Source organism: Tachypleus tridentatus, chromosome 11 (assembly GCF_004210375.1).
Source record: "Tachypleus tridentatus isolate NWPU-2018 chromosome 11, ASM421037v1, whole genome shotgun sequence".
In the NCBI taxonomy this organism is placed as follows: Eukaryota; Metazoa; Arthropoda; class Merostomata; order Xiphosura; family Limulidae; genus Tachypleus; species Tachypleus tridentatus.
This window is the reverse complement of record NC_134835.1, coordinates 100,575,680-100,596,125: the sequence shown is the minus strand read 5'-3', so window position 1 is coordinate 100,596,125 and position 20,446 is coordinate 100,575,680. Positions and strand designations below refer to the sequence as shown.

Genomic DNA, 20,446 nt, shown 5'->3' with positions numbered 1-20,446 from the left:
ATTGATTTTACCGCATATATTTTGCGGGCCTATGCTAGGATAATTAATTGTGACGCTGTGTTAGATGGTATTTATACACCTAAGGCATTTTTATTTATTATTGACGTGTTAAAGACTGAACATTTAAACCAAACCGAATGTAAACTCTGATACTGTTGTAAAAAATTGTAAGCCAGTCTCAGAACTACGATAACGCAGTGTTGAATCTTTAATATTATTTTTACAGTTTTACTTCGTTATAAAGTGTTTTACTGTAGAATATTTACTACTGATAATACAGTTTCTTGCATGTGTGTTTTGGCTAATTACTTAAAAGTAAGTTTATATTACTCCCTTACAAATCACAAAGTAAAAGACAAAAATACAAAAAACACTTGTCAATTGAAGACTGTAATGTTAAAAGTGATCCCTTCACCAGAATTACCTAGAAAACACCTTTTGTAGTCGAGGTACATTAATAATAATAGCTCACTCTTGTCTCTATTCTGCTAGTTTTATGAACCATATTATTTTATATTTGCGTGGCCAGCGGGGTCCCTGTATTTCTGGGACCTTAGGTGTCCCATTAGTTAATTTCGATACTGTTTGGAGTATAGATAACACATTTAACAAACAAAATAAAGAAATATCATAAATTGTTGTTATTTATTCAAACGGTTTTGTTTGTTTTTGTATGAGATAACTTTTTAAAAGTCAAACGTATTTCTGAATGTCTTTGCACAACCAGTTAAAATCGTACAAGAGTTACTAAAGGCTTCATGAAAGCTAATAAATACCCTTTCAAACCTTCCTATTATTTCTCTTTTATAACACTTCGCTATTTACGAAGGTAAGTAACACAGGCGATCTTTATATTTAGAGAATGGTTGACTTCCACGATATAACTGGCTTATTATTTTACCTCGTGTTTGTTGTGCACAACTCGTGTCCCCGAGGGTCCTCGCGCTCATTACCTTCATTTATCTCAATAATTAGTATATTGTTAATTTTTCGTTTTATTTGCTCACGTGATCAGCTTCGGTAACTTATAGTCCTCAGCTTAATTTGACGTACTAAATGACGTCACGTTATAAGAGTTCGACGAATTTTCTTTGTTAACTTGTCTTTGTAACAGTACAATTTAAAGAATTTTGATTGCATTATATCTGTACAGGAAAATCCTATTGATAGCGTGTCTAAAATATTTTCCCACTAAAAATTATGTAAAAAATCTCTTTCTGTGATACAACTTCACTATTACGCCGTGTCCGAGATTTGGTAGTTTTTGTTGCCTAAAATAACATTATTTGACGCAAGTTCGACATCCAAGCTTATTTTAAGTTTCAAAAAATGCTTAAGAATATGTTAACCGAGGCGAAAGAACAACCAACATAATAAATCATAAGAAATCATTTTTGAAGCTTGTAGAATCACAGGACAAAGAAACAACGCAGACACACCAGATCTAAAATAATTACACGAAATATACAAGCACCTTGTACACACCAACCACAGGTTTTACCAGCAAATCTTGACTCTTAGTGAACATTGGAAAAAACAAAACAATTAGAGAATATACTACATAAAAATATACCAGTTATCAAAGTAACTTCCTTGTAATAAAGTAAGTTCATATTAACATCTCTTCTGATGCTTCTGGTTATATATTCAAGAAATATGTGTAGATTAGGTTAATATCTAATTAGGAATTTTCATTTACTTTATACAAATAGTCATTCACGTGAGCTTTACTAGTTGTTGTTTTTTGTTGTGATTAAAATTCGATTAAAATCTATTTTAAGACTTTTTGGTCCATAGAGTTAGAGCAAATCCTGGCCTCACGTAGCGTTTATGAAAAATATAACTTAAATATAACTTTAATAACACAGAGAAAACAATCATAAGCCAAATAAGAAATGTTTCAAAAAGTGAATATTTGCATTTCTTAAAACATATAGGTTTTTAAAAATGTAAACATTACTATGATAATTCAACATTAAGCGTTTTATTATATTAAATTCTTTAAATAATTAATCATGTTCCTTAATTCAGTAATCAAATATTCAAGTCATTAGTTAATTAATTTTCGTGCAGAAGCTACACCAGGGGGACATGATTCCTCCCCTGTAGGTGCACCAAAACATCACAATTCGAATAAAACATCAAATAAACAATATTAGTCAAGTCTTAACTCCTTCGTTTTCTATTTGCTTGTGCACACTCGTTTCTCGTTTACAATTACTTTGTGAGCTTTACTTATCAGATTTATACAAAGCCATGGTGGACAGAGTACAGATGGCCCATTATGAAGCCATGCGCTAAAACAAACAAACAATGTATACAAAGTTTTTGCAACTGTGTCTGTACAGCAAAGGCAAACATTGGAACATATCACCATTTTAAGTCTGCTGTCACTGAATTTCTCGATGGGTCATTTCCGGACACCCCCTAGTGGACCGTTTCATTCAGGAAGCATGGACCTTTTCATTATGCAGTGTTTCTGTGTGTTTCCGTCACTATGGTTTGAACGTAGTCAGAATTATTTCACTAGAATATATTTTTTTTACTTCTTTACATTTTACCCTTGCAACTGTTATTAACACATTTTTAACAATAAGTTAACTTGCTGTTAAAGATATAATCGTATATCTTTTAGTGCGAAATAATAAAAGTGAAATAGTATTGTTTGCTTGTTTGTTTTGAATTTCGCGCTATCCGTCCCTAATTTAGCAGTGTAAGATTAGAGGGAAGGCAGCTAGTCATTACCACTCACCGCCAACTCTTGGGCTACTTTTTTACCAAAAAATAGTAGCATTGACCGTCACATTATAATGCCCCTGTCTAAAAAGACGAGCATGTTTGGTGTGACGGGGATTCGAATCCGTGACCCTCATGTTACTAGTCGAACCCCCTAACCACCTGGCCATGTGAAATAGTAAAAGTGTTTTGTTTTACTTTTTAGTTTTACCTGAAGACGATCTCTGGATAAGTCCGAAAGCTAGTAAGATGACTAACTTAAGAGCCCTGTGTAAAATTGTTTTTATTTTTTCCTGTTCCTGGGCAGGAAGTGTTATTTCCCAATTGCTTATGCCTAAAGTAAATGAAAAAGACCTATTTTTCTCTTCAAACTTTGATTTTGTGATTTGGGATCGTATAACTAAAACATGATGGGAGAATATATTTGGGGGCTGATACGTGAAAGTGATTTACATTACAGTCGCAAATCTCGAAAAACTACTCACTTCTAAATATTTCTGTATAACTCTAGTACAAATACATGTAAATCTTGATTCATATGTTGTTTTATTCAGATCTTATGTAAGTGAAAGTGTGCAAATTTGCCCGTTTTTTCATATAAAATAGGTTAATTTCTAAATTTCATTATCCAGGTCACAAAAGCAAAGTTTGAAGGCTAAAATGGCCATTTTGTGCACTTTTACAACATAAGCAATTAAGAAATAACACATACTATCCAGGAACAAAATTTGTGTTACATAGTATAATCAAACGATCAACTAACAAAATTGCTATGGTTAATCATGTTCTTGTCTCGAATCACTTTCATGTATTATACAAGTTATTTTAAACACAGTCTACTAGTTGAGTTATCAGGTACACTTTTCCTTTCCTTATGAAAATTCTTGATAAGATATTTATATGGTTCTTTAAAATACATAAGTGATCTAATAATAACCACAAAAGATGGTCTGTTCCAGGTTACCATAACTCGTTGCCAATGCTTACTTACTTGAAGTAACTTATTACACTCCCTTACAAAAATTACACATCAAAGTGCCCCCCCCCAGTGGCTCAGCGGTATGTCTGCGGACTTACAACACTAAAAACCGGGTTTCGATACCCATCGTGGGAAGAGCACAGATAGCCCATTGAGTAGGTTTGTGCTTAATTCGAAACAACAACTTATCGACGTAAATGATTGCACTCATGAAAAGGCTTACTTACTTCAAGTAAGCAATTACACTCTATAATAAAACTTACTTAACGAAGTAGGTTATTACACTCACGATTAATTTTTAGTTACTCCAAATAAGTGATTACATTCATTACCAAAATTTACCTGTTTCTAGTGGCAGTTCACGCTCACAAACTTTACCTGGTCTAAGTATGTAACTGCATTCATTAATACTTATTATATATTTCAAATATAAGATCAAATTTACTGCCAAAGAACGTTTACTTTAAATAAAATACTAGAATTATTGTCAAAAACTGTCTGCTTCAAACAAAACACTAAAATCGTCGTCAATCACTATCTGCTTCAAATAAAATATTATATTCCTCATTTAATGTTGTATGTTTCCAGTGACAGATTAGACTTATCATTACAGGTTATCAGCTTTAAATTATGGGTTAAAAATAACACCTTCCGGTCAGAGTGAGCTGTGTATCTTGGGTAAAACGCAGCATCAACTTGGTCATCATTATAACTAATTAAATACACATTTCTTACGTTTCTACTGATGAAAATTATGGTACATTATTTCATCAGTACAGTGTCGTCGCTGTTAACGACATCTTCTGGCAAAATCCCATTCCACAATTATACGCGATTGCGTATACATTGCGGTACTTGTACTATTAAATAACCTTATCATTTCAGACAAACAAAGATTTACCCATCTTGTTCATGATCCTTGGACTTTTCTATGTGTCCAGTGTTTTTTGTTTGTTTAGGATTAAGCATAAAGCTACATAATGGGCTATCTGTGGTCTGCTTATCACGGGTATAGAAATCTGGTTTTTAGCGGTGTGATTCCGCAGATTTGCCGCTGTGCCAGTGTTAGGATGGGTGACATAGAGCAATATTCAGTATTTTTCGAAAGACATACAATACAGAAAAGCAAAACTTAACCGTGTTTTCTTGAGTGTGAGCACTATCGCATCATTTACCCTAATATCCAAAGAACTTTAAGGCGCATTCTTGTATTACTGCAGTGTTATATATATATATATGTGTGCGTGCGTGCGTGTGTGTGTGTGTGTGTGTGTGTGTGTGTGTGTGTGTGTGTGTGAATTTTAGAATTTTTATGAAGGAGCAACCATGGACAATTAATGTTGCTTCTAAAGTATCCTGAAATTCTAAATAAAGTTGAGGATATTACTAAACTATAAACTTAACACATACAAAACAAATCAATATCATCCATCTAACAACTGTTTCAAAGCTTCTTTTCTGCTACCAATTTAAAAATATTTTGTATTTATAATTCTTGTTTAACGATAGAATACCTGATTCTGTGTACGTATTGTTACGCTTCCATGGTGATTGTATACCGTATTTACTGTTGATTGTAACACCACACCCTATTTCCGTCGCTCATGTTTTGAATGTAATTTACTTTGGGCATAATACTAGAAGAACTTTAGATGTGACGTAATTCTGACGTTCGCTTTACTTCTCACCAATGGCTTGGTTAAGAATGTTCATAGATTTTCTCCGTCACTTTTGATGGTAAGCACACCCTTGGTGGTTTAGTAAGAGTGACATTTTACAGCGCTAAAATTCGGCTTTTGATACTCGCACAGGGAAAAGCACAGATAGTCCACTGTGTAGTTTTGTGCTTAATAACAAACAATTGTTTGTTAGTTAGTTTTACCAAGTCTTGTTGTAGTAATGATGGCCTGGGATTCACTTTTTGTTACTTTGTGGTGATTACCTGAGTATTTGTTTATTTGGAAAACAGGCGTTATAGGTCCGTAAACTCATTCTTGTCCCATCATGGGACTAGCCTGAATAAGGGTGTTTATTGTGTGTTATTTGATCAGTTATTGTAGTAGTAGTAGTAGCAACCTCAGTAAGGTGTTTAATTCTATTATTTTGATCAGCTGTTGTGGTAACAGCCTGAGTGAGGTGTTCAATGTCTATTATTTGATCAGTTATTGTAGTAGTAGTAACCTGAGTAAGGAGTTCAATGTCTAATATTTTGATCAGCTATTGTGACAACAGCCTGAGTAAAGACGTTATATGTCTATTATTTTAATCAGCTGTTGTCGGAACAGCCTGAATAAGGGTGTTTACTGCCTATTATTTTAATCACCTACCGTAGCAACAGCCTGAGTGAAGTGTTCAGGTGATAGTGGTGATAATCTCCATATATTTTTGCAGCTTTATTCTGACCAGAACTGTCGGCTAGTCAGGGTGTTAAATATCTGTTGTTGTTTTCTGTCTGAAAGCTCGACAGTGGGTGTGAATGACATCATAAACCATGTTGTGAAGTTTAAATAACGTTACAATTAGTTTATCAAATTAGGATAACATCATAAACCATGTTTTCAAGCTAGAATAACATCATAAATTATGTTGTCAAGTTCAAATAAGATTACGATCTATTTTGTCAAGTTTAAATTAGATCACAAACCATGTTGTCATGTTGAGTACTTAGGACTCAAATTATGAAAGTTGGAAATTGAATTAGTTTTTTTATTTATTTTTATAATTAAGTCATCGAGTGAGGATAGCGTATAAATCTAACACGTATACATTCATGTATTTCACGTACTATACACGGTATTTCTTCCGGTGTTTAGGACCATAAGCAATGTTGAATAACCATATCTTTAAAATATAATAACTCGAACAGTCAGGGCCGGTGCTCTTTGATGTAACTCCGAAAAGTTCTGATGTCACAAGGATGATATAATGTGATATACGTAATAACTCATGCACACAAAAAGGCACGTGCAGTTACTTTTTTACAATGTAGTTTTGGCGGCGTCAGATTGTTCTGTAGAAGAAGCTGTCTGCTTGAATGTTTGGAACAAACAACTTTATAATTTTGTTATACGTAATGTCCACCAAACTACTAATTACGATTTCCATAACTAAGGTGAAAAGTATGAGTTATTTGTTTTCTTATGTTATTTATATATAAAATGACTCAATTAAAACAAGATATAAACTCTCCTGGCACATACGCTGCTCATTAGTGTTTCGATTCTCAGCTACACTCCAACGAAATATTTAGTTCGCAGATCAAACAATTCATCATTTTGTTCTTTCGTATTATAAAATTAAGAGATGAGCTTCGCAGATGTTAAAATAGACAGAATAATTAATTTTGACCTGAGACAACCCAGTAATGTGATGCCAATGAGATCGAGGATGTGTTGTGAGAGTTGGTTTAATGCAGCGAAAACGTTTCTTCTTCCTGTATTTAAACCAATATACTGATATCAGACACAAAAGCCAGACCCGACAGTCGCCGATCCCATTAGGTGAACCACACAGTATGTTGTTATCAAGTTTTCCGACAGTGAGGATTTGACTACTTAGATCTTGTGAGCAGGACTAAAACTGTCTCGAGTGTACGTCGGAAGGCGTTATCTGCTCTCCACGGTATAGGCTCGCCTCGGGGTTTTCTCTGCGCTAACGATTCTTGAATGCAAGAAAGTTGCCCCGCCGACCAATAGGAAAGTACAGATGGGGGCGCTTCTTAGTAGTTCGCTCTGGTATAGTACCTCAACGTTTCGGATAAACAGAAAGTAAAAGTAAGTCTTTGGTAACAGCTGGAATCGTAGTTTTCGGCCGTAATGATATTTCTTATGTTCAGTGTTCAATGTGTGATTGCTAGCTGATTATTATTTATTATTATTGTATTACATTGTATACAAGTAATTGTATCAAGAGAGTCCTTAACCTTATAAGTCTGGCGTCGTATTTACTGATGGTAATAACTGAGACAAAATTTAGTTTGTATAATACAGATAAACTTTCATTGTTTTAGCATTTGCATACCATTCTAAATGACATACTTGGCAACTATAATTCAATAATTGTATAGGTAATTCGTTGGACATTAGGAGGTAACCGAATGAACACCTACTGCGACATCAGCTATGTAAGTAGTTTATTTGTTTCACCTTTGTGTTAACGAAGTACTGTCTTCATGTGTTATTGTTAATGAATTAATGTACGAATGATCGAAACGAGTTTAGCACACTTTCGTTATTATGCTGAAGTGGTCTGAGAACAACGTTTTGCAAAATAAAGACGAAATTGCACAATCTCTTGCAATAATTTCCCATGACGTACTCCATGAGGTTACGTATAGGACGAGTTTCAAACTTAGGCAATTGTATTATATAGTCTTACCTTACAAGTTGATGTCGTTGTTTTTTAGTGCAAAGCTACACGATAGGCTATCTACACTTTGTATACCACAGGAGTTAAGCGTTTTAAGCTCGTAAGCTTACTATTGACCTATATGGAGCCCCAAACAAAAGACCTGGCTTCGAATCCCGGCTATTCTCGATACTGTAACGTTGAATTAGAGGGAACTGGCAATTATATAGTTAACAGATAATTACATAAGTGTTAGTGTAGTCTTCTAAAGATGGAAGAAGTGGTTTCGTGAGTTCAAAGCAAGTCCGAAAGGCCGCTACATAAGTGGTAATTTGAGATTTTATTTGTCAAATAGATAAAATATGTTTGTTATTACTTACAGCATCAAGAAAACATTCCCTTATTATAATGAATAGATATTGTTAAGCCTACTTGTCAGTAAGAAAAATGAGCTCCATTTATCTTAATACCAAGAAGATCGTTTAATGTATGAAATAGACGCTAGGCCCACGTGTAGTGATTACGTATTCAACTTACGTGTGTTAAAGAAACTGTAGCTATAGCAACAAGAATTTTACAGTTATTTTATGACGGTATCATTCATTGCCGAGTAAGTGATACACTTCTTAAAAACCAATGGTGTTGAAAGTCTTTCATCACAATGGCTTGTGAGTGTCAAAAGTTAAGGTTACACATATAAATACATTAAAATGTATAGTATTTGTTCTCAAATGCAAATCTACACAATGGTCTATCTGTGCTGCGCTCACAACGAATATCGAAACCCGAATTTCAGCGTTATAAGTCCTCAGACTTATCAATAAGTTGTAAATATACCTTTGTTTTACATTTTGCAAGAGTTGGAACTCCGTAAATATTCGTTTACCTTAAAGTTACCGGTTGGCAAACTAATGCAATCATAGTTATAAGAAATCATACTTTATAATGCTGCATTTATGACGCTGGTGTACAAAATTTCGTAAAAGGCGATAAGTATATTCTTTTAAACCGTAGTTGTTTTGTTTTTGATACGAGATTGAATCGAATGAAAGTAGCGGGATTTTGTGTTAAACTCTGACGTAAACGAAACGTGCATAACAGTGTATACTAAAAAAAAGCCATATGAGATTTTCTCTTCTTTATTATTTGTGAAATAGGCTGTGTATCAAATAAGGACAACATTAAGAAGCACACGTGGAGTTATATAGAAGTGACGCTTGAAAGAAAATATATCAGCGGAATTTCTAGACATATTAATATACAAAGAGATGGTCAAAAGTTTTCATTTACCACATTATAATATAGATAAAAGCTTTATAAGGAGCTGTATCGTGCGCGCGGTCACTAGGGAGACCACCCATTAAATCAGTGCAGGTTTCTTATCAAATTAAGCAGTCTTAAATCACAGCTGTCCAGGTGGCAAGCGAGTTCGAGTAATCTTTAAACTGGTGTGTTCTTGGTTGGGTGATGTAGTCTAAAACCACCTGAAAAAGTAAAGAAAAACAGTTTTTTTTTGTATTTTGTTCTTGACTTTATTTGATTATTTTTTTATATTCAGTTTTAACAAGTATTTCTATCAATTTCTTTTATTTTTTATTTCTCTCTCAATCTCATTTCGTGTAACCCGATCTAAATCACGACCAGTAAATAACGAAATAAAAGTAAAGCATATCAGAAGCAAACGGATACATACTATAACTGCCCGGCATGACCAGGTGAGTTAAGGCGTTCGACTCGTAATCCGAGGGTCGCGGGTTTGAATCCCCGTCGCACCAAACATGCTCGCCCTCCCAGCCGTGGGGGCGTTATAATGTGACGGTCAATCCCACTATTCCTTAGTAAAAGAGTAGCCCAAGAGTTGGAGGTGGGTGATGATGACTAGCTGCCTTCCCTCTAGTCTTACACTGCTATATTAGGGACGGCTAACATAATATACCATGAATCATTTATATAACTTTTTAATTCAAAATAAATTTCCCATCGTCAAAGAACTGAAAAAAAAAACATCTTGATGTTAATTTTAAGAACTTATAGAAAAATAACAATATGTACTACCATGTCAACCTTTCGAACAGCACTAAGGCACATGAGTTTAGAACATTAAAAATGTGTGCCTTAAAGTTCGGTTTGTTTATTTGTTTGTTTTGAATTTCGCGCAAACCTACTCAACCCGTCCCTAATTTAGCAATGTAAGAATAGAGGGAAGGCAGATAGTCATCACCACCCGCTGTCAACTCTTTATCTACTCTCTTACCAACGAACAGTGGGATTGACCGTGACATTATAACGCCCTTACGGCTGAAAGGACGAGCATGTTTTGTGTGACGAGGATTCGAACCCGCGACTCTCAGATTACGAGTCGAATGCCTTGACACATTTGGTCATTCCGGCGCCTTTAAAGTTTGGAAATAATAGATTATACTTGATCGAACATTTTCTTTGTATCTTATTGTTAACTATTTTAGTCTTAAATTCTGATACTGACACAAACTGAAATGTTTTATACTTAAGTTTTTCAGTAAATTTAACTTTTTTTTTCCTCACTTAGTTCAAACTTCAAAAACGTGGCTTGGTTAAAACATCTGTGCTAGAAACTGACGCATGATGAAAATGACGTAGTTTTAATCATTACAGACTCTTCTTTTTTCTGTAGCGTTTGATTGCTCAAATATTTTTTTTATTTCTCTTACATTTAAGATAAGCCTGTGAGATTTTGAATTGTGTTTTTAACAGGTGATAATATAAGTCAAGAGCTTGCTTCATCAAGACCTATTTACGGAGATTCCTTACGAGCACGAAGCGAAGCACAAGGAGAAGTGGAGTCTGGCGGTCTTTTAAAGGTAAGCCTGCTGGATGAATACGCCAGCCACTTTTCTTTCGGCAGCGCCTTCTTTCATTAAGAAAATGTACCGATACAGGATAGCAAGGGGCCCAGTTCGACAAGGCCGTTACTTGTCACTTAGTCCACGCGTTTCATTTGCACCTTTCAGCTTCTCGATGACTAAAACTTACAGACCCCAACCTGGGAAGAAACACCGTAGACGTACGAGAATCATTCCCTGTTCATGGTCGGCAACCAGGCAAATGCTTGTAAGAGATAAACAAAACCTGACGTAACGACACAGATATGACAAATTATTCGTTAAACGTTTTTCTCGTATCGTCGTTTACAGAATACTGTTTATTAATATAAATTATTTTCAAATGAGTACAATGTATTGTCTTCTAAAGGTTAAGTGGCATCTGTGGTATCATATATGTTTTTGTTAATGACTTTAGGGTAGGACTTGGTGAATATTAGACCGATACAAATAAAACTGATTTATGGAGATAATTACCCATGTTGTGTCTAGAGATTCGTAGGACAATTTTTTCCAGCTTTCTTGGTTAAATTGATTTCCCTTTGTTTTTATTTTGTTGATATAAAAATATTTTGATTACTTGTTTATTTGTTTTTGAATTTCGCATAAAGCTACACGAGAGCTATCTAGACATTAATATAGAAAGAGATGGTCAAAAGTTTTCATTTACCCCATTATAATATAGATAAAAGCTTTACAAAGAGCTGTATCGTGCGCGCGGCCACTGGGGAGACCACCCATTAAATCAGTGCAGTTTCTTATCAAATTAAGCTTGGGCTACTCTTTTACCAACAAATAATGGGATTGACCGTGACAATATAACGCCTCCACGGCTGAAAGGGCGAGCGTGTTTGGTACGACGGGGATTCGATTGATTACTTATACAGCGATGCCAACACTTTTATAATCGTATTGGTTGAAGAAACCTTTACTTGAAACCGAACTTGAATACAACGCGCAGGCCTCGAAATATGATTGCAGGAAAACTTTCCATCACACTATCTCATCGTCGTAATATTTCCATCTGCTTCCTGTCCTTCAAAGGGGCCATATTCTCAGTTCTTTGGTTGATTGAGAATAAGCAGATACGAGTGCATAAGATTAATTGCATGTTGTTGATTTTTCTCTTTATTCTACGAAACAAATACGTTGCTTACGAATAACAGTATCTCAAGATTTGTATGGTTTTATAAATAATCCGTTATTTATTTGTCACGAATGACAAACTAATAGCGAAGTATTTCGTTAGTTTTTTTTTTTTTTTTTCATTTAAGAATAATTTTCAGTTTTTCCATTTACTTTACGGATTACGCGTTAGACAAACAATGACATCCAGACTACATCGTATCGACATGACGGTGCCATGGATCACTGGTGACCTAATCAGTTTATTGGTGGTCTACTGAAAAACCAAGGCGAATAAAAATGCTTTCTGAAACAGTCAAGCTTCATAAATGTATTGTACATTTGTTAGCTGTGCATAATGTCTTTTGTGTCTGTGTACTTATGATATCAACAGCTGTTAAACACTTTCAAAGTTTACAAATGGATAACATATATCTTTCATTGTTTACAAATGGTTGACAGATATCTTTCATTGTTTACAAATGGTTAACAGATATCTTTCATTGTTTACAAATGGTTGAAAGATATCTTTCATTGTTTACAAATGGTTAACAGATATCTTTCATTGTTTACAAATGGTTGAAAGATATCTTTCATAGTTTACAAATGGTTAACAGATATTTTTCATTGGTTACAAATGGTTGAAAGATATCTTTCATAGTTTACAAATGGTTAACAGATATCTTTCATTGTTTCTATTCTAGCTTAAATCTATTTTTTTGTTTAGTATCTCATTTGTTTTCCTTAACTGATAAAACAAAACGATGAGACAATTAAATATCTTGCACTGGCAATATAATACAGTTTTATATTTGACTTTTGAAGGGGAAAAAAGCTATGGCCGCATGTCCAAACATAAATATAATTGTATGCGTTTCAATAGTATAATATATATGTTCATTTGAGCCCAGTTGTTAAAGTTTAATGTAGACTGGAGATAAGTAATCTCCACAGGCAGTGAAAGTACACTTGGAAAAGCTAAGTAACACAAAGAAATTCGCATCGTGTCTTATAGAAATTTGTTATCTCACAGTCACATCAAATACGGAGAAGTCTCTTGGTAATTTATTTAAATGAAGGTATCTTACAGTCACATCAAATACGGAGAAGTCTCTTGGCAATTTATTTAAATGAAGGATATCTTACAGTCACATCAAACACGGAGAAGTCTCTTGACAATTTATTTAAATGAAGGGTGTCTTACAGTCACATCAAATACGGAGAAGTCTCTTGGCAAGTTATTTAAATGGAGGTTATTCTACAGATACATCAGATACGGAGAAGTCTCTTGGCAATTTTTCTAAATGAAGGTTATTTTACATTCACACACGATACGGAAAAAGTCATTTGGCAATTTATTCAAAGAAAGTTAGCTTACTGTTGCGTCAGAGGTATACTCGTTGATATTATAAAAATTAGCCATTTAACTAGAGAGCTCGTTTGTAAACATAGAGACAGCTTTGTGTAGTGTAGTAAAAAGTTAATAAATGCGATGTTATACAGTGTAATAATTTCTCTAGCACTTGTTATATATTACTGACTAAAGTCTCGTATGATATATATGTACAGGTGTATGTCATTATGTTTAATCAGTAACACCGGTAACTTTTCAATCAAGTAGTTTATGTTATACATTGTACAAACTAAAATTAAATCGCTCTCGCAGAATGTAGATTAACATCTGAACATTTCGCAATAAATAACGAGTTTCCTGCTTTATTTATAAACGGTTTGTTGTGTAACAGGAAGAGTTTACGAGGTATATTTGAACGTACACGTCACGAATTTATTCATTTAGCGATAAAAAAATGTTATAAGAATATGGACAGTTAGCGTAAAACATATCTTATGAACGAAAAAGGCTAAGATTAGAAATTTTAGAATATAATGAAAAACAGGAGAGGAACTTCAGATTATCACGATCTATGTGTTAACTGATGCGGTAATTTATGGAGACTCATTTGTACTTTTAGAACACTACCTAATTCAGCGATTTTCCCCTGAAACATTGTGGTATAGAGTGAAGTAATGGTTTGCACAAACTCAGGTGTTACATAATTGCTCTCTTAGATCTTCTTTCCTTATGGCGTAGTGATATATTTATACATGCGGATTAAGGGGAACTATCTGTCATTGCTACAATATCAGTGCTGTGTATATTTGTCGGATTCGTAGTGTACATGAAATTGCTTGTATATGGATGTACATGTATTTCATCTCTCTAATTTCTGTATTGTTTTGTTTTCTATGATAAGCTGGAACTAGTTTTATGCGTAAAATGCTGTGAACTTTATAAGGTCGAATTATTACGTATTAATACGTTTGTGGATTCACTTTACTTTTAGTAGTAGATTTAGGGAAGTAGCGAATTTTATTAGATGTGTAATAGTTGGATTAATTTTTTCATTGTTAAAAGCTTAAATTCTCTTTTATGACAATAAGCTCTTAGTGTACAGGGTTAATGTTAAACGTACATGTTTATGTTTAAGGACAACCCTTCGTAACAGCCAACTTCGTAGAGTGGTAGAAATCGGTTTTAAAACAACCTTTCACATTAAATTCATTACAATGTACAGAATGCGAACCGAGTTTAAAAATAAAATTTTGTACGATTGTACAACTTTGAATAATAAGCAAACCTACTTAAATGCTATTCTTGGGAAACCTGAGATTCCTAGAGTACAGTCACTGCCTGCTTCAGAAAAAAAAATAAAAAAAAATAAGGATTTTATGAACACTAGTGTTGAGATATAGGTATGTTCTGTGTATTGTACTCCCTGCTAATAGTGTACATTATATCATGTGTTCAGAAGGAAACTCAAGGAACTATGGTTTGTACTTTATTTACTAATATACTTTGTCATGCAATTTGATAAATATAGTGTTTTGTTTTTGAATTTCGCGCAAAGCTACACGAGGGTTATCTGCGCTAGCTGTCCGTAATTTAGTAGTTAAGACTAGAGGAAAGTCATCACCACCCATCGCCAAGTCTTGGACTACTCATTTACCAACGAATAGTGGGATTGACGGTCACATTATAACGCCACACGGCTTAAAAGGCGAGCATGTTTGGTGCGACGGGGATTGGAATCCCTCAGATTACAAGTCGAGTGCCTTAACCACCTGGCCATGCCGGGCCTCTGATAAATAAATATCTGTACTATTTATTTCTTTAAACGCATGCTCAATAATCTTGAGTGTCTGTTATAAAATGATTTATTATCCAAAGAACTTTGTTTTCGGATATAACCAAGTGTCTGACAGCACTTAATCAACAGTTACACATTCTGTCAGAAGTAGGATATTTACAGATAATCAACAGTGACACATTCTGTCAAAAGTGGGATATTTATAGATAATCAACAGTTGCGCATTCTGTAAGAAGTGGGATATTTACAGATAACCAACAATTACACATTCTGTCAGAAGTGGGATATTCACAGATAAAAAAATACCCTAAGATGTCAGTTTATTATTAATATAGTATACATTCTGCCACATTCTCCAATCATTTGAGCATCAAAATGCTTAAACTAACTCTTTAAAAAGGATAATATACAGTTTTATTCAAATATACATGCTATATTCGAAAAGAAGCAAGTACACTGTTCATATATAATTACTTTAATAAAAAAAAGCGTAACAAGCGTTTGCATCTTCTTTACAGAGCTTCGTGTAAAAGTCTACATCGATTATAAATTACTGGTAACTTTAAAATGCAAGGATGCAGCCATTTATTTACTCGTGAAGCGTTTCGTGTTGAGACTAGGGAATTGTTTACCAGAACCTCACACGCAAACGTCTATCAAAATTGATCCTTATATATATATATATATATATATTTGTTTGTGTGTGTGTATATACCCCATTGTTACTGTTTGTGAGTTATGTTTGTTTATGTGTGTGTGTGTATCCCATTGTTACTATTTGTGATGTATGTTTGTTTCTGTGTCTATTGGTACAAGTGTGTGAGCTCCATACCGTTTTGTCAATGTATATACGCATGTGTGTATATATCTGTACCTAAATATTTTGTACATGTAAGGTCTCTTGAGGAGTGTGTTTCTATGGTTTATTAGACAAATCCCTCCCTCTCATGCTGTTGTGATTGGGCTCTGTTTAAACATAATGTACTTCCCAAACCAATTTCAAATTGTATATTATAAATCGTACTTGAACCCTGCATGCGCGCTCATTACAGCATAGCACGTGCTGTGGGGTGTGGTCAGCGCTGATGGCGTGACTGTTCAATGATGAGAGATTTTCCCTTCATATACGCTACTTGTTTTTTGATAATGTAATAAATTTCGAATGTGTTCTAGAATGTAGAGTAGTGCCTGTTTCTTTCCTGTCTGCTTCTCTCTCTCTCTCTCTCTTTTAACTGTCTAAAATGTCTCCTTTCTTTTGTCTGACTTCTTATTGCCAGTTTTTATAAGTCTTGTTCGTAGGTGTCATTTCCCTATTTGTTTTTCCGTCGCATTCTTTATCCACGTTCTGTTTTCTTCGTGTTTGCTCTTCAGTTCGTCTTTTAATCTTTATTTATTATTACACGGTTTGTTTGTTTTTGAATTTCGCGCAAAGCTACACGAGGGCTATTTGCGCGTAGACTAGAGGGAAGGCAGCTAATCATCACCACCCTCTGCCAACTCTTGACTACTCTTTTTTACCAAGGAATAGTGGAATTTACTGTAACATTATAACGCCCCCATGTTTGGTGTGACCGGGATTCGAATCCGTGACCCTCAGATCACGAGTCGAGTGCCTTACCACCTGTCCGTGCAGAGCCATTATTCGATGGTGGTTAGAACTAATGACTTGTATTTTTAAATGCGTTGTCTATCTATTTATATACAGTTGTAATTAAATGTCACATTATAATTAAATTAATCCTTCACAACTCAGTGGCACAGTGGTATGTCTGCGAATCTACAACGGTAGAATCCGGGTTTCGATAGCCCATCGTGTTGCTTTGTACATAAATTCAAGCAAACAATTTCACTCCCCCTTCTCACTGGCTCAGCAATGAGTATGAAGGCTCAGAGCGCTATAAACTGTGTTTCGATACCTGTAGTGGGCACAGCACAGATAGCCCATTATGTGGCTTTGTGCTTAACAACAATAAACATTCTATTACCACACTAAAACTAATCATCTAAAAATATTACTTTTTGTATTTTTGAAGAAATTTATTCTGATATGAAATAACATATTAAGTCCGCAGATAAAGAAATGAAAATTATACGAACACATAATAAAGAAAATTAAGTCTTAATTAGCATAAGTATTTGTACCATATCAATTAAACTTCGTTTTCAGAAACATCTATAGCTCCAGTCTACTTTCGCATAAAATAACATGACCATTGCTCAACCGCAATGACTTACAATATCATGCAAGCGTCGAGAAAGAGCTGTGGATATGTGTAGTTGTAGACACATCAACGTGATAGTTTCCTTCCCAGGAGACTTTTGTTTATCACCTTGGAAGACCTTGCCCGGAAGCTGTCTTCTGATTCATTTCCTGTTATGTGTAGTCTCAAAATGTTGCAATGTTAGTACCACACACACAACAATTAAAAACAAAAACAAACAAAACTTAAGTATGCAAGCTTAGCATTATCGGTTCACACCAGCCAGAAGGAATTTATCGAATAATTTTAAGCCTTATTTTAAAAAAACGACAACAATAGATTATTCTTGTTTGTTTAATAAAAATGCTTTCAGAGGTTTCAAGAAAAGTTTTTTCGTTTACACAAAATATAACCTTCATTAGTCTATTACAGTGCTTGTATTTTGTAGCTTAAAACTTGATAACGAAGATGTTTTAAAAATAAATCAAAGCAACGATTTTCCTAGAAAATGAAGTTGAACAAAACTTGTAACCTTAATAAGTTTCTTTTTCTGAATCTTCAAAAACAAAAAAGAGATGGCGCTGAGCATCGAGATTAATTAACTCGCTCTTTCTTTTTTTCCCGTCTTCATTGTATTTTATTTATATAAGAATAACAAACATTAGTCTGTTTCCAGATGAAATCTGAAGTTCTATAGATACACTCCTTATGTAAGTGACGGGGAAACAGTATATGAGGTGTGAGATCAAGAGGAGGAAAAAACAACAACAAGTCGACAATTGTACACGAGTTCACTTGTGTACAGAGACAGAGAGACTGATTGATCTGTAAATTCCTTTAGCGATTTCCTGCGAACAAGTGGCTATAGATAGTGTAACGAAAACTTAGGCCTGCGTTTGTGTTGATAATTAAGTATCACCTAAAACTTTGATGGTCGATTTGTTTATGGTTAACTAAAGAGTATTGTATTTAAATGATTTATTTGGTGGCGATAATCCAATATCTCATTATGGCGTGGTATATCAAACAGTAAGCAGTCCGTGATATAATAAAATTATGATGAGCTAGTGTTAACGTCTTTCTTGAGTTTTTTTATATCAAGTACAACAATAATTAAACTTGTATATCCCACCGTGGGAGTTAATTATCTGTAAACAAACAGAGCGAATAGGGGTGGAAGTAATTGTAACGACGAGCTCTGATTCAATGACTGTTGCTTTATTTCTTTCAAATCACCCTCACACACGTGAATTTCAACTTAAGTCTATGAATTTGAAAAGTTACCACGAAAATTTCACGACTGCTTGTTTCTTTGTTGTTTAGTGCGAAACTGCACAATGATCTATCCGTATTGTGCCCACAGCGAGGATCTAACTCCGAATTTTAGTGTTGTGAGCTCTCAAGCTTACCACTGAGCCACCGGGGGCTATTACATTATTACATGGAGGAACTTGATTGTCTGCAAATCTCTGTTCTAGTGTTACAGTATGATTAGTGTAACAATTAAATAACGGTGTAAATCCCACCCGCGTTTCTTTGTAATATTTATTTAAATTTTAGGTAGTATGTTACCCCTTGCAATATAGGAATTTTGTATTGGAGGTTGACGTACTATATCAACGCCGTAATGCATTTCAGTTATCTAATGACGTTCTATAATTTGTGTTTGTCTGTAATTAAGCATAATGCTGCACGATGGGCTATAAGTGTCGAAACCCGGTTTCTCGCGTTGCAAGTCCGCAAACATACCTCTGTTTTCTAACTGTGTGTGTGTTTTCTTATAACAAAGCCACATCGGGCTATCTGCTGAGTCCATCGACGGGAATCAAACCCCTGATTTTAATTCTATAGTTGTAGGTGAACAGTTGAGATATTCAATATCTTGTGTATTAAGGTTATTAGATGACTCAACTTTTCTTACTAGATATTCATAAGCTGGTGAAATTCTCCTTCTTGAACTCATTTAAATTTCATAAAATTTTAGTAAAAAAACTGTAAAGGGCAATAAATTCACTTCCATATCAAAACGAATATTTGTTACAGTCTAATAAAAAATGGTCATCTCAAACCTGTATAAGTTAAATCATTATTAGCTTTATTTCATTTTTGTATCAACGACTTATCATGCTATTGATCCTTTTCACTTGGATTTTAATTAATATTTGATAGATGTTTTGAATATGGGTAGGCTGTTGACATGATACTTCTGAAACAGAAAAGAAGAAAAGTATTTTATAATGGGAAACACGTGCACCCATGAAAGAAACGTTATATTTCCATCTCATTTTTGTTCTTAGTTATTTCAATATCCGTCATTCAAATACGAAATATCCGGTTTCGTTTTTTAACCTGAGAACATGTTTGCCTTAAGACTGATGACGTAGTTGGAAAAATTCTTAGCACTGGTAACTTATTTACGTAATCAGCGCATAAAACTTACCGCCTTTTACGTCATGGACTTCGTGACGTTTTAGGGGACATCAATTATTTCCAGTACGTGTAACATCTATACTCTTTGGAATGGTGTTTTCGAATCGAGTTCTCAACTAAATATTGTCGCTTTTGATTAGGTATAGTTTTAAGACGGCATATTTTAACGCACACTATACAAAGATATTGTATTAAGGCTACTAAATATATTAGAAGAAGGTGATAACAAACATTGTTTACAGCAATACAGAGATATTTAGACAAATGTATAGTTACTTTAGTCAAAAGAACAACAACTTCAAATCCTACTTGATAAGATAACGTGACAACATGACGATTGGCTTTCTCATATAATATTATATTGGATATTTGCTCAAAAGCAGAAACTTGAATCTAAGTACATAGATTTCCTTTTAGAGCATGGGAGTACCTGAAGACGTGCAAGGATTCTGGATTTCACCAAAGTTAAGTCGTACATTACTTCAACCTAAACTTAACCATTCGCTTTCTTTATGTGCTTATCCCGAAATCTCGTTATTCGAGAGCGAGGTTCATGTAACGTGGAACGAAAATATGTTTTTCTTGCTTGTGCGCAGTATCCAGCAGGATATCTGAGAC

General features: G+C 34.3%; 1 protein-coding gene and 1 long non-coding RNA gene across 9 annotated transcripts in view; one reads left to right on the top strand and one right to left on the bottom strand.

The window, feature by feature from the left end:
* LOC143232891 (plexin-B-like) overlaps nucleotides 1-20,446 on the top strand; it is a 187,499-nt gene that overhangs the window by 89,988 nt on the left and 77,065 nt on the right. The window contains exons 1-3 of one of the 8 annotated variants that reach the window (XM_076468913.1): nucleotides 7,424-7,488; nucleotides 7,782-7,838; nucleotides 10,796-10,902. The exons of 3 other annotated variants lie outside the window; for them this stretch is intronic. The gene's annotated coding sequence lies outside the window, so the exon portion shown is untranslated. 4 more of the 8 variants (XM_076468912.1, XM_076468911.1, XM_076468916.1 and 1 more) reach the window with 4 other exon arrangements.
* LOC143232893 (uncharacterized) lies at nucleotides 9,205-20,348 on the bottom strand. The gene is made up of 3 exons (XR_013017845.1): nucleotides 19,839-20,348; nucleotides 17,433-17,568; nucleotides 9,205-9,546 (listed from the first exon to the last, which is right to left on the bottom strand). It is a non-coding gene; the product is annotated as an uncharacterized LOC143232893 (long non-coding RNA).